This window comes from Phoxinus phoxinus, assembly GCF_949152265.1.
Source record: "Phoxinus phoxinus genome assembly, chromosome: 16".
NCBI lineage: Eukaryota > Metazoa > Chordata > Actinopteri > Cypriniformes > Leuciscidae > Phoxinus > Phoxinus phoxinus.
This window is the reverse complement of record NC_136891.1, coordinates 17,205,881-17,220,438: the sequence shown is the minus strand read 5'-3', so window position 1 is coordinate 17,220,438 and position 14,558 is coordinate 17,205,881. Positions and strand designations below refer to the sequence as shown.

The 14,558-nt window shown below is 40.6% G+C and overlaps 1 protein-coding gene across 1 annotated transcript in view; it reads left to right on the top strand.

Moving 5' to 3' along the window:
* lama4 (laminin, alpha 4) overlaps window positions 1-14,558 on the top strand; it is an 81,652-nt gene that overhangs the window by 20,060 nt on the left and 47,034 nt on the right. The window lies entirely within an intron of this gene.

Sequence of the window (14,558 nt, the reverse complement as noted above, 5' to 3'; positions counted from 1 at the left end):
CACACACACACACACACACACACACACACACACACACACAGCATTCCAGCATTGCAATCTTGACATCGCAGAATGTTCATTATAGCCTTAATAAAATATAATAATAAAATAGTCAACCTTACATATAAAAATTACACTGCTCTGTTTAAATAGTCATTTGTACAGTTTGTGCCGTTCATAGTAAGCACCGCTCCACTGTGATGTTTCCAAGCACATTTTTGCGCATTTGAAGAGGATAATTTTTCTATATTGGAACGTGAGTGTACAAAGTGTACAAAGTACAAAGCCTATAAAAAGAATAGTTTAGCATCCAAAAATGTTAATAATATATATTATTATTATTATATATAATAATATATATGTAAAAAATAGGGGGAAAAAAGAATTTACATAATATATATATATACATATATATATATATATATTTTTTTTTTTATATATATATATATATATATATATATATATATATATATATATATATATATATATATATATATAATTAAAGCTGCAAGCAGCGATGGAGGGCCCAAGCCGGTGGCACCGCCACCCGGTGCCTTTAGTGGAACTAAAGGCACCAGGGTGGCGGTGCCACCGGCTTGGGCCCGCAATCGCTGCTTGCAGCTTTAATTATATATATATATATATATATTCTTCTTCTTCTTCTTCTTCTTCTTTATAATAAATTTTTTTCAAGGTTTTTGCCACTTTTGGGGGCCTTAACGTGCTCAAAAACTCTTGAAACTTTGCACACTGGTCAGAACCCGCGGCCATTAGAGCCGGACTGAAGCTGGTACCCGGGCGTGGCAGGGGGGCTCGACAGCGCCCCCTGGAACGGGGTCCGAAAACTTGGTCCATAAATCAAACACGCTTGCATGAAATAATATGAAACTCGGTACACTTATAGATCTCACCGGTTCATATATCCTTCGTGCTCTGACTTTTTACCCCAGCCCAACAGGAAGTCGGCTATTTGGCGTAGTTTAAAAAACACATGCAATGGAATTTAAAATACTCCTCCTAGACGATTCAACCAATCACCACGAAACTCGGTGTGCATGAACTCAAGACATTGAGGATGAAAAGTTGCGAGGGGATTTTTGATATCTCGAACGGTTTGGCCGTGGTGAGGAAACAAATTTATGGCGAATATTGGAAACAGGAAGTGTGTTATAACATCCTCATACATTAATTGATCTTGATGAAACTTCAGCAGTGTGTTCGCTGTAAGAGGCCGATCACATGGATGTGACTATTGTGAGTCAAAGTTATAGCGCCACCAACTGGCAGCAGGAAGTGTGTCACTTTCGAAATGCTTTGAAATCACCCTCTTATTTTTACCCGATTTGCTTCAAACTTCATCTGTATAATGTAAACACACGACAGATGTAGACCTGTGAAAGGATTATTGATATCTTTAATACTGTCGCCATGGCAACGCTTTAAACTTTTATATTCTTTTTGGATGCATTTGAAGCTCTTAACATGCTTCAAATTGCATGAAACTCAACATGCATTTGACATTTATTGTGTAATAGACATGTGCGAAGTTTCAGAAACGGGCGTGGTAAGGGGCTCAGTAGCGCCACCTTTAGTCAAAAATGGGGTATTAGTTTTACCTACAGTAACCAAACTCGGTACGTATATTCTTCTCTTCGATCCGGACAACTTTCTAATTTACAGTCATTAGCTCTGACCAACAGGAAGTCAGATATTTTGGTTTGAATGTGTACTGTTTGGAGCATTTTCCCTCTGCCCCTCTGTGTGTGTGTGTGTGTGTGAGGAGGGGGGCTAGTTTAGTTTAACCATTTCTCTGCTGTGTGCAAAATCTCTGGCACTTTTGAGGGCCTTAACGTGCTCGAAAACTCTTGAAATTTTGCACACAGGTCAGAACCCGCGGCCATTAGGGCCGGGCTGAAGCTGGTACCCGGGTGTGGCAGGGGGGCTCGACAGCGCCCCCTGGAATGGGATTCGAACACTTGTCCGTATATCAAACACGCTTGCATGAATTAATATGAAACTCGGTACACATATAGATTTAATCGGGCCGAACAACTTTCCCTGGGTCAAGTTTTACGCCAGCCCAACAGGAAGTCGGCTATTACGGGTTGATTGGAGAACGCTTGCTCTCGCATTTGAAACACTTCTCCTAGAGAATTCATCCGATGACCACGAAACTCGGTCAGCATGAAGTCAAGACATGGAAGATGATAAATTGCCAGGGGATTTTTGATATCTCGAACGGTTTGGCCGTGGCGAGGAAACAAATTTATGATTAAAAAAGGATGCATAAAGTGTGTTATAACTTAGTTATAGTTTTACCTACAGTAACCAAACTCGGTACGTATATTCTTCTCTTCGATCCGGACAACTTTCTAATTTACAGTCATTAGCTCCGACCAACAGGAAGTCAGATATTGTGGTTTGAATGTGTATTTTCTCTCTCTCTGTCTCTCTGCCATTCTGTGTGTGTGTGTGTCTGTCTGTGTGGGGAGGGGAGGGGAGGGGGGATGTGTGTGTGTGTGTGTGTGTGTGTGTGTGTGTCTGTGTGATTTTGGTTGGGTGACAGTTGTAGGTTACAGTTTGACAAGAGTTTATAGTTTAACAAAAGCACAATGTTGTGTTTCATTGCCAGTGTACACAAATATAAGGAAACACTTTGCATTTTGAATGATGGTCTGTATGAACAAAATGACGGAGTATGTTTTTATGTCTCCATTGTTCGATCGAGCCTCACACACACACACACACACACACACACACACACACACACACACACACACACACACACACACACACACACACACACACACACACACACACACACACACACACACACAGCATTCCAGCATTGCAATCCTGACATCGCAGAATGTTCATTATAGCCTTAATAAAATGTTTATCTAATTTTCCATACACAGAAGACCATGGAATGATCACTAAAGCAATCGGGTAGAACACCAGATTCGGTAATTCTGTTAGAGTGGGTGACCAAAATCCAGTCCAACAAAGATTTGGATCTGTAGTCAACCCGGGTAGGTTCTCTAATTAGTTGAGTCAGATTTAAGCTTTCAAAGTAATTTCTATCATTTAAAGATGACCGATCTAACCAGTTAATGTTAAAATCATCAAGGATAATCCTCTTGTTTGAGTTACCCACATATTTTATAGTAGTGCCTATGCAGTTGTATTGACTCTGTAGGGGAGTTTGGAGGTCTGTAGATGTTCCCTATAATCAGCTGTTTTTTTACGTGGAAACTAATTTTAAGGAAAAGACATTCAAAGTATACAGGATTTTCCTTAGGGGCTATAGACTCAGATAATAAAATTGAGGAGACATGACTACCCCTCCTTCACGAGTACCCCTATTAGCTCTATACAAAACATAACTATCCAGTTTAATTTCCTCGTCTGATATATTATTATTCAACCAGGTCTCAGACAGTGTGATAACATTAGGTTTATTATAGACAAGCCAGGCCCTTAAAAGATCGATTTTGTGTGGCAAGCTCATGTTCAGGTGAATGACAAATAAGCCTTACCCATGTTGACTATTCACACACACACACACACACACACACACACACACACACACACACACACACACACACACACACACACACACACACACACACACACACACACACACACACACACACACACACACACACACACACACACACACACACACACACACACACACACACACACAGCATTCCAGCATTGTAATCCTGACATCGCAGAATGTTCATTATAGCCTTAATAAAATATAATAATAAAATAGTCAACCTTACATATAAAAATTACACTGCTCTGTTTAAATAGTCATTTGTACAGTTTGTGCCGTTCATAATAATTTTTTTTTAATTTTTCTATATTGGAACGTAAGTGTACAAAGTGTACAAAGTACAAAGCCTATAAAAAGAATAGTTTAGCATCCAAAAATGTTAATAATATATATATTATTATTATATATATATAATAATATATATGTTAAAAATAGGGGGAAAAAAAGAATTTACATAATATATATATATATATATTTTTATTTATTTTTTTATTTATATATATATATATATATATATATATATATATATATATATATATATATATATATATATATATATATATATATATATATATAATTAAAGCTGCAAGCAGCGATGGAGGGCCCAAGCCGGTGGCACCGCCACCCGGTGCCTTTAGTTCCACTAAAGGCACCAGGGTGGCGGTGCCACCGGCTTGGGCCCGCAATCGCTGCTTGCAGCTTTAATTATTTATTAGGGCCCAAGCCTTGAAAAGGCGAAGGCCCTATTGTTTTCCAAAGGATTATTATTTATTAGGGGCCAAGCCCGTAGGGCAAGGCACCTATTGTATCCGTTAGTTTTCTTATTATTATTCTTCCTCCTCTGTAAGTCTATGGCAGCCCTATGAACCGTACATAGGAAAATGATGAAATTTGGCACAGTTATAGATATGACCATGAATAGTAATTGGACCAATTTTTGAGACTCTAAGTCAAACTCTATAGCGCCACCACCAGTTCAAAAATTGAACATTTAAATAGTTATAACTTTTGAACCCTTTGATCTAGGAAAATTAATCAATTTCAGGTGAATGACAAATAAGCCTTACCCATGTTGACTATTCACACACACACACACACACACACACACACACACACACACACACACACACACACACACACACACACACACACACACACACACACACACACACACACACACACACACACACACACACACACACACACAGCATTCCAGCATTGCAATCCTGACATCGCAGAATGTTCATTATAGCCTTAATAAAATATAATAATAAAATAGTCAACCTTACATATAAAAATTACACTGCTCTGTTTAAATAGTCATTTGTACAGTTTGTGCCGTTCATAATAATTTTTTTTTAATTTTTCTATATTGGAACGTGAGTGTACAAAGTGTACAAAGTACAAAGCCTATAAAAAGAATAGTTTAGCATCCAAAAATGTTAATAATATATATATTATTATTATATATATATAATAATATATATGTTAAAAATAGGGGGAAAAAAAGAATTTACATAATATATATATATATATATTATCCGCCATTTTGGAACAAATGAAAAACAGTTTTTTCACTACTTCTCCTTCAAATCTTGCTAAATTTTGTCCAAAATTTGATCAGATGTTCTTTGGACTGAGACGCACAGAAATGACTGAATAGATTTTTTATATTTGCTACCGTTCCCGAGATATTCATCTTCGAAGTTGACCTAGCCTGTGTTTGTTGCCTTATGCTAGTTAGCTTAGCATAATAATTGGTTAGCATGCTAACCAGATGCCATTCTTTCTAATGTGGCTCTTCAGCTATCAGGATAACCATTAGCTTCATTAGCATTAAGCTAGCTTAGCATGCTAATCTCGTTAACATGATTTTGTGTGCTTATTCTTACACTGAAGCCTATCCTCTGCAGCTTTGAAAGTTACGTCCTCTGAGTGGCGCAATTTGATAAACCACGTGTCTCGAATCCCGAACCATTCTGGTCGTGGGTTCGAATCCCGTGTGACACATGCAAGAGATACTGTGGCCAGAAGTGGTGCAAAAGTTGCTTCTATTCAAGATATTGTGTCTTTCTGACAACTTCAATATAACATGCAGTACATCTTTATACAAATTCTTAATTTTTAGTTGATACTCACTTGAACTGTTGAATTTTGCCAGCTGTGTAAATGCATGATTGCCAAGAAGCACAACAAGATGAGGGACAGGCACCTGACCCATAGATAGTGGGTTCAAGTCCGTGTGGGACAACTTTCAAAATGTGTATGAATAATTCCTTTATTATCCAGATAAGAGCAATACTAATCTTTTGTAGGATTGGAAATAAGTGTTTTTTTTCTTCATTCTGTGTTCGTTCTCATCAGAACGTCTGTTCATTTTGATTTCATCCTATCTGTACTTCTGAAGATATCTGTTCTTCATGTACATTCTATTTCTGCTCTTTTTGCCCTTCTGGCTCTGCATTGCGCTGCAGCCCATTTCTTTCTTACTCTTGGATTGGAAATAAGTGTTTTTTCCTCTTCATTCTGTGTTTGTTCTCATCAGAACTTCTGTTCATTTTTCATTTCATCCTATCTGTACTTCTGAAGATATCTGTTCTTCATGTATATTCTATTTCTGCTCTTTTATCTCTTCTGGCTCTGCATTGCGCTACAGCCCTTTCTGGGCTTGGCCCCGTGTTGCTGCTTGCAGCTATATTTATTATTATTATTATTGTTCTTCAAGGGTTTGGGGGCTTTTGGGGCCCTTAACATACTCAAAAACTCTTGAAACTTTGCACACGGGTCAGAACCTGCGGCCATTAGAGCCGGACTGAAGCTGGTACCCGGGCGTGGCAGGGGGGCTCGACAGCGCCCCCTGGAACGGGGTCCGAAAACTTGGTCCATAAATCAAACACGCTTGCATGAAATAATATGAAACTCGGTACACTTATAGATCTCATCGGTTCATATATCCTTCGTGCTCTGACTTTTTACCCCAGCCCAACAGGAAGTCGGCTATTTGGGGTAGTTAGAAAAACGCATTCAATGGAATTTAAAATACTCCTCCTAGACGATTCAACCAATCGCCACGAAACTCGGTGTGCATGAAGTCAAGACATTGAGGATGAAAACTTGCGAGGGGATTTTTGATATCTCGAACGGTTTGGCCGTGGCGAGGAAACGAATTTATGGCGAATATTGGAAACAGGAAGTGTGTTATAACATCCTCATACATTAACTGATCTTGATGAAACTTCAGCAGTGTGTTCGCTGTAAGAGGCCGATCACATGGATGTGACTATTGTGAGTCAAAGTTATAGCGCCACCAACTGGCAGCAGGAAGTGTGTCACTTTCAAAATGCTTTGAATTCACCCTCTTATTTTTACCCGATTTGCTTCAAACTTCATCTGTATAATGTAAACACACGACAGATGTAGACCTGTGAAAGGATGATTGATATCTTTAATACTGTCGCCATGGCAACGCTTTCAACTTTTATATTCTTTTTGGATGCATTTGAGGCTCTTAACATGCTTCAAATTGCATGAAACTCAACATGCATATCACATTTATTGCCTAGTACACTTGTGCGAAGTTTCAGAAACGGGCGTGGTAAGGGGCTCAGTAGCGCCACCTTTAGTCAAAAATGGGGTATTACTTTTACCTACAGTAACCAAACTCGGGACGTATATTCTTCTCTTCGATCCGGACAACTTTCTAATTTACACTCATTAGCCCCGACCAACAGGAAGTCAGATATTTTGGTTTGAATGGGAGAAGATCTGAGAATTTTGCCAGTCTCTCTCAGTGTCTGTGTTACCCCTTTTCCACCAACAAGAACCAGGTGCTGGTTCAGAGCTAGAGCTAGAGCCGGTTCGGAGTTGGTTCTACTGACGGTTCTTCTAAGAACCGGTTTGCCTTTCCACAGGCTAGAGAGCCAAAACAGAGCCAGATCTTACGTCACTGTGTATACATCTCATGTTGCCCAGCAACGCTAGCGCGGCAGCGCCAAACAAAAACACACCAGGCTTGTTCGAGATGGTTCGGCTTCTCGCAGACCGATCGCCGCGTGACATTAAAGCACTGCGAAAGCGATCAAAAGCACAAGGAGTCGTATGCTCTCCAAATACTCCCGGAGCTCTGATCGGTCCGCGCCGCTCCGATGCATCTCGAACAAGCCATCAACAATAACGGACGTTGCAATACTATGGATCCTCATGGGATTGCAAAAATACATCGGAATCCAACGCGTTCGTGCAGCTCGCCGTAACTTACATAGACGGATATTATAATCGAGCTGCTATTAGCTCGACTAGCTGCTATTTAAAAATGGCGGTCACAAGTTTCTATTCGTCTTGTTGGTCACGGTAACCCCGCCCCCAGCCCCTGACGCAAGCGGTTCTTACTTGGCTCCGTTCTAGCCCAGCAATGATTTGGTGCTACTTAAGAACCACTTTTACTGGTTCGGAGCTGGTGCTTTGGCGGTGGAAAAACAAAGAACCGATTTGAAACTAGGCTCTGGCTCCGAACCAGCACCAGCTCTGCCTTGGTGGAAAAGGGGTATGTGTGTGAGAGAGGAGGGGGGCTTTTTGTTAACCCTTTCTCTGCTGTGTGCGACTTCTCGGGCACTTATGGGGCCCTTGACGTGCTCAAAAACTCTTCAAACTTTGCACACAGGTCAGAACCCGCGGCCATCAGGGCCGGGTTGAAGCAGACAGACAGCCCCCCCCCCCCCTTTTCTGTGTGTGTTTGGAGGGGAGCAGAAAGACTCACACTGATACAAGCTCTAAAGCAGACTTCTTCTCGACAGTCAAAGCGGGGCTACGTTATTGCCCGTCGTGCACAGGAACCCGAAAGACAACGGGGTGGCGGCTTTTTATATATATATATATATATATATATATATATATATATATATATATATATATATATATATATATATATATATATATAAAAATAAATATAGCTGCAAGCAGCGATGGAGGGCCCAAGCCGGTGGCAGCACCAGCCCGGTGCCTTTAGTGTAACTAAAGGCACCAGGGTGGCGGTGCCACCGGCTTGGGCCCGTAATCGCTGCTTGCAGCTATATTTATTATTATTGTTCTTCAAGGGTTTGGGGGCTTTTGGGGGCCTTATCATACTCAAAAACTCTTGAAACTTTGCACACAGGTCAGAACCCGCGGCCATTAGAGCCAGACTGAAGCTGGTACCCGGGCGTGGCAGGGGGGCTCGACAGCGCCCCCTGGAAGGGGGTCCGAAAACTTGGTCCATAAATCAAACACGCTTGCATGAAATAATATGAAACTCGGTACACATATAGATCTCACCGGTTCATATATACTTCATGCTCTGACTTTTGACCCCAGCCCAACAGGAAGTCGGCTATTTGGGGTAGTTAGAAAAACGCATTCAATGGAATTTAAAATACTCCTCCTAGACGATTCAACCAATCGCCACGAAACTCGGTGTGCATGAAGTCAAGACATTGAGGATGAAAACTTGTGAGGGGATTTTTGATATCTCGAACGGTTTGGCCGTGGCGAGGAAACGAATTTATGGCGAATATTGGAAACAGGAAGTGTGTTATAACATCCTCATACATTAACTGATCTTGATGAAACTTCAGCAGTGTGTTCGCTGTAAGAGGCCAATCACATGGATGTGACTATTGTGAGTCAAAGTTATAGCGCCACCAACTGGCAGCAGGAAGTGTGTCACTTTCAAAATTGTCACTTTTTTTGGATGCATTTGAGGCTCTTAACATGCTTCAAATTGCATGAAACTCAACATGCATATCACATTTATTGCCTAGTACACTTGTGCGAAGTTTCAGAAACGGGCGTGGTAAGGGGCTCAGTAGCGCCACCTTTAGTCAAAAATGGGGTATTAGTTTTACCTACAGTAACAAAAATTGGTATCTATATTTATCTCCACGAGCCGGACAACTTTCTAATTTACAGTCATTAGCTCCGACCAACAGGAAGTCAGATATTTTTGTTTGAATGTGATTTGATGGGAATTTTGCCAGTCTCTCTCAGTGTCTGTGTGTGTGAGAGAGGAGGGGGGCTTTATTTTAACCCTTTCTCTGCTGTGTGGGACTTCTCGGGCACTTTTGGGGCCCTTAACGTGCTCGAAAACTCTTGAAACTTTGCACACAGGTCAGAACCTGCGGCCATCAGGGCCAGCCTGAAGCTGGTACCCGGGCGTGGCAGGGGAGCTCAACAGCGCCCCCTTGAACGTGGTCCGAAATCTTGGTCCATATATCAAACACGTTTGCATGTAATAATATGAAACTCGGTACACATATAGATTTAATCGGGCCGAACAACTTTCGTGCTCTAAGTTTTACGCCAGTCCAACAGGAAGTTGGCTATTATGGGTTGTTTAAAAACGAATCCCCCTGGAATTTTATATACTCCTCCAAGAAAAATTATCCTATCGCCACCAAACTCGGTCAGCATGAAGTAAAGACATTGAGGATGCTAAATTGCGGACGGATTTTTGATATCTCGAACGGTTTGGCCGTGGCGAGGAAACGAAGTTATGGCGAGAAAAGAAAAACACAATGTGTTATAACGTCTTCATACATTTATTGATCTTGATGAAACTTCAGCAGTGTGTTTGTTGTAAGAGGGCGATCACATCGATGTGACTATTGTGAGTCAAAGTTATAGCGCCACCAACTGGCAGCAGGAAGTGTGTTACTTTCAAGATACTTTTGACTAAAGTGGGGGGGTTATTTTTACCTACAGTCACAAAACTCGGTCTGTATATTGTGCTTATCGATCCGGACAACTTTCTCTTTTACAGTCATAAGCTCCGACCAACAGGAAGTCAGATATTTTGGTTTGAATGTGGTTTTGTCTCTCTCTGACAGAGTTCCCCCTGCCATTCTCTCTGTGTGTGTGTGTGGGGGGGGGGTGGGGGGGGAGGGAGGGAGGGCACACACACAGACAGCCCCCCCTTTTCTGTGTGTGTTTGGAGGGGAGCAGAAAGACTCACACTGATACAAGCTCTAAAGCAGACTTCTTCTCGACAGTCAAAGCGGGGTTACGTTATTGCCCGTCGTGCACAGGAACCCGAAAGGCAACGGGGTGGCGGCTTTTTATATATATATATATATATATATATATATATATATATATATATATATAAATAAATATAGCTGCAAGCAGCGATTACGGGCCCAAGCCGGTGGCAGCGCCAGCCCGGTGCCTTTAGTGTAACTAAAGGCACCAGGGTGGCGGTGCCACCGGCTTGGGCCCGTAATCGCTGCTTGCAGCTATATTTATTTTTAAAACTGCTCCTCTTGCTTGTTAGCTTGCTTGTGGCGTGTGCCACAACAGAATTGGGTGACACCATTGAGGTGGAAGTTTTAGGGCCCTATCTTGCACCCAGCGCAATTGACTTTGTACACCGACGCATGTATCATTCCTATTTTGCACCCGCGCACAGCGGACTTTTCCCTCCACAGACGCACGTCGGTAAATTAGGAAATGAACTTGCGCTCGCGGGGGCGGTTCAGCGCAAAGAGGAGGCGTGTTCCGGCGCAAAACTTCCATGGTGCTATTTTCCAGTTTTAGAAAGCAATTGCGCCACTAACCAGGAAAAAAACAGTCTAAAGACAGTGGCGCGTTGCGCGTTAGTGATATGGTATTTTAAGGGCGCGTGCTTGGCCATAATGTTAACGCGCATCCACTTTGATTCTCTAATATAAAAAGATGCAGCAGTTTTCATTTTTGCAAATCATACATTATTACAAGGAAAAATATTAAAACACGAGGGAAATCATTGTTGTGTCCGTGAAGATGTGAAAAAGATCTATCTAGATAAAAAAAAAAAAAAAAAAAATCTAGATTAGGCTACACATTTACCCAAATTATACGCCTGTTTAACCGAAGCTAATTTGGGTGGGTTTCTCCCATCATCCCCAATGTCACTTCTCTGTGTTTTACAGCCCTGACGAGAACGTCGGTCTCCTCGGCTGTGAACTGCTCCTGGCGTGCGCCGGCAAATCCGCCGTTAATAGCGATCCGCCACGGAACAAGCGCGCCTGCTCTTAAAGGGAATGTGAGAGGACGCTCTGATTGGTTTATTTCACGTTACGCCCAAACCACACCTTTGAATAATGAAGCTACTTCAGACCAACCCCTTTTAGATTTGCGTCGGGCGCAAGAGTCGTTTATCGCGCTGGGAAAATAGCAACAGCGCCGGGATCCGCCCACAAAGTTACTTGCGCTTTGCACTTTGACACTTGCGTTTCAGATCGTCAAAATAGGGCCCTTAGTCTGACTGGCAGGTTGAAATCATGGAGGTAGAGTTGCAGTATCGGCAGACAACTGGCGTATTGATGAGTTTTTGCATGGCAGTCTTACTAGTTAAGGTCTGTTGCGGACATAGCTGGTTTGGGCATGATGCATTGTGGGGTCTGTGCCGAGGACTTGTCTGGTAATTGAGGTTTGTGTATAAAACACCAATTCAACTTTTAAAACTTTACATTTTTCGGGCTCTATATCTGTAATTATAAAAGTATGAAATGTAAGAACTGAGATCCAGTCCATCTATTGTTCTGCAGAGCAGGACAGAGTTAAACTGGAAAAGAGATTGCTCAAATATTTACTCCACTTTTAGTCGTTGTGCGTTCAGAAGTGGAACAGTCAGAGTATGAAGGTCAGCTTTGTTCTGCCTTGCAGTGGGAGCTAATTGAATTAAACACTTCTCACTAGACGACAGTACCAATATAACCAGGCCACTCAGTAGCATTATTGGATGCTTTCCTGGGGTGGGCATTTAGATATGTGGAGGGAAAACTAATGTCAATGTGCATAGAGATAATATTCAAATGACAGTTTTTTTATTTTTAATAAAATTTCTCAATACTTAGTTCACTTTTTCAAAAGTCTCCACACTGTTCTCCTTACCAACTTCCAGCTTGACACAGCAGCAAATGCACTTCATACATGTCTAAAATCAACTCATTCTTACATAACTGGTTGTCACGCAACAAACACATTTTGGGCCCTATTTTAACGATCTGAAACGTAAGTATCAAACGCGAAACGCAAGTAACTTTGTGGGCGGATCTCGGTTGTTGCTGTTGCTATTATACCGGTGGGATAAATGACTCTTGCGCCCGACGCGAATCTAAAATGGGTTGGTCTGAACTTGCTACATTTATCATAGGTGTGGTTTGTGCGTAACGTGCAATAAACCAATCAGAGCGTCATCTCACATTCCCTTTAAGAGCAGCCGCGCTTGTTCCATGGCGGATTGCTATTATAACGGCGGATTTGCCAATCACACGCAACTTACATGACTTACGCACTTACATTTTGCAGTCTTCAGAATTTAGTTTCCTGGTTCTTGACGGACAACCCACTTTGTCAGATGTCCTTATATACCTATGTGTCTTGCCACTATTGATCAAACAGGTTTGATCCGTCATTACTACAATTAGCCTGAATAATTTGGGTAAATGTGTAAGCTAGATTTATGCCTATTTTTTCACATCTTCATGGACACCACAATGATTTCCCTCATGTGGTAATATTTTTCCTTGTAATTATGTATGGTTTGCAAAAATATGAACTGCTGCGTCTGTGTAGATGAGAGAAGCAAAGTGTATGTGCGTTGTGCACACGCTACATTATGGCCAAGCATGCGCCCTTAAAATAGCATCTGAATAACGCGTGACACTGACTTTAGACTAGGTTTTTCCTGGTCTGTGGCGGAATTATTTCCTGAAACTGCAAAATATCACCAGGTAACATTTGCGCCGGAACACACCTTCTCTTTTCGCTGAACCGAGCGCTTGTTCATTCCCTAATTTACCGACGTGCATCTGTGGAGGGAAATTTGCGCTGGGTGCAAGATAGGGCCCTTTGTCACTCATGCTAACTCTAACACATAATAACACAAACACTAACAACAGGTAGCATTGTACGTTTTCTTTTGTAAAATTTCTTTACAAAACAAGAATGACACTCTCTGTATAGAATTCACTGCAGTATACCATATGTTTATATAATTAATCATTATATAATATAATTATATAATGTTATTAATATATAATAACATTATATCATCTGTTATCTCAACAACATCCTCAAAACATTCTCAAATTGTTACATTTAAAATGTTGACTGTGTCATATTACTAGAACTCAGAACTTAATAATATCATCAAAACATTTTGCGAACGTTGATTTGATGATGTTCCTCCTCTGTTATTATGGAACATTGTGCCAATGTTTTATAAAAGATCATTCTACAAACTTTTACCCAAACAACATCCTCAAAATATCCTCAAAATGTTACATTTAAAATGTTCTAGCTTCTCTAACACGTCACATTACAAGAATATTTTATAAAAAAACACTCATCATCTCAGGCCTCAATAATATCCTCAAAACATTTTGTGAATGTTGATTTGATAATGTTTCTCATCTGTTATTATGGAACATTGTGCCAATGTTTTATCTCAACAACATCCTCAAAACATCCTCAAAATGTTACAGTTAAAACTTTATTATTTAGTTTACATTTAACCTTATAGGAACATTATTTAAAATGAGAAAACATTCTTAAAACATTCTTTCAACATTACATTCAAATGTTTTCTTTAAAACATTAACCAAACTTGTAGGGAATGTTAGCCAAAGTTCTGAGAACGTTCCCTGCTAGCTGGGTAGTTTGTGACGTCAGAAACACCAGCGATTTCAAACGTGTTTTTGAGACTGTCTTTGATTCACTGCAGTTTTAAGGAGAAAATACTCTGGTGTTGACTAATGAATTTGTACATGATTTGTCTTAAAGCATATTTAAAACACCACATAGACATATAAACATTAACATTAAAAACTTGATTTTCACCTCAGGAGGACTTTAACATAGTAACACTGTTTTATTCAGTTTTGTAATATGTTCGGCTTTGAACTTCAGTTTTGAAAAAAAAAAAGAAGTATAGAAATATGCAAATTGGCCTGTAGGTGTAGAGTTTTGGCTGTGGTTG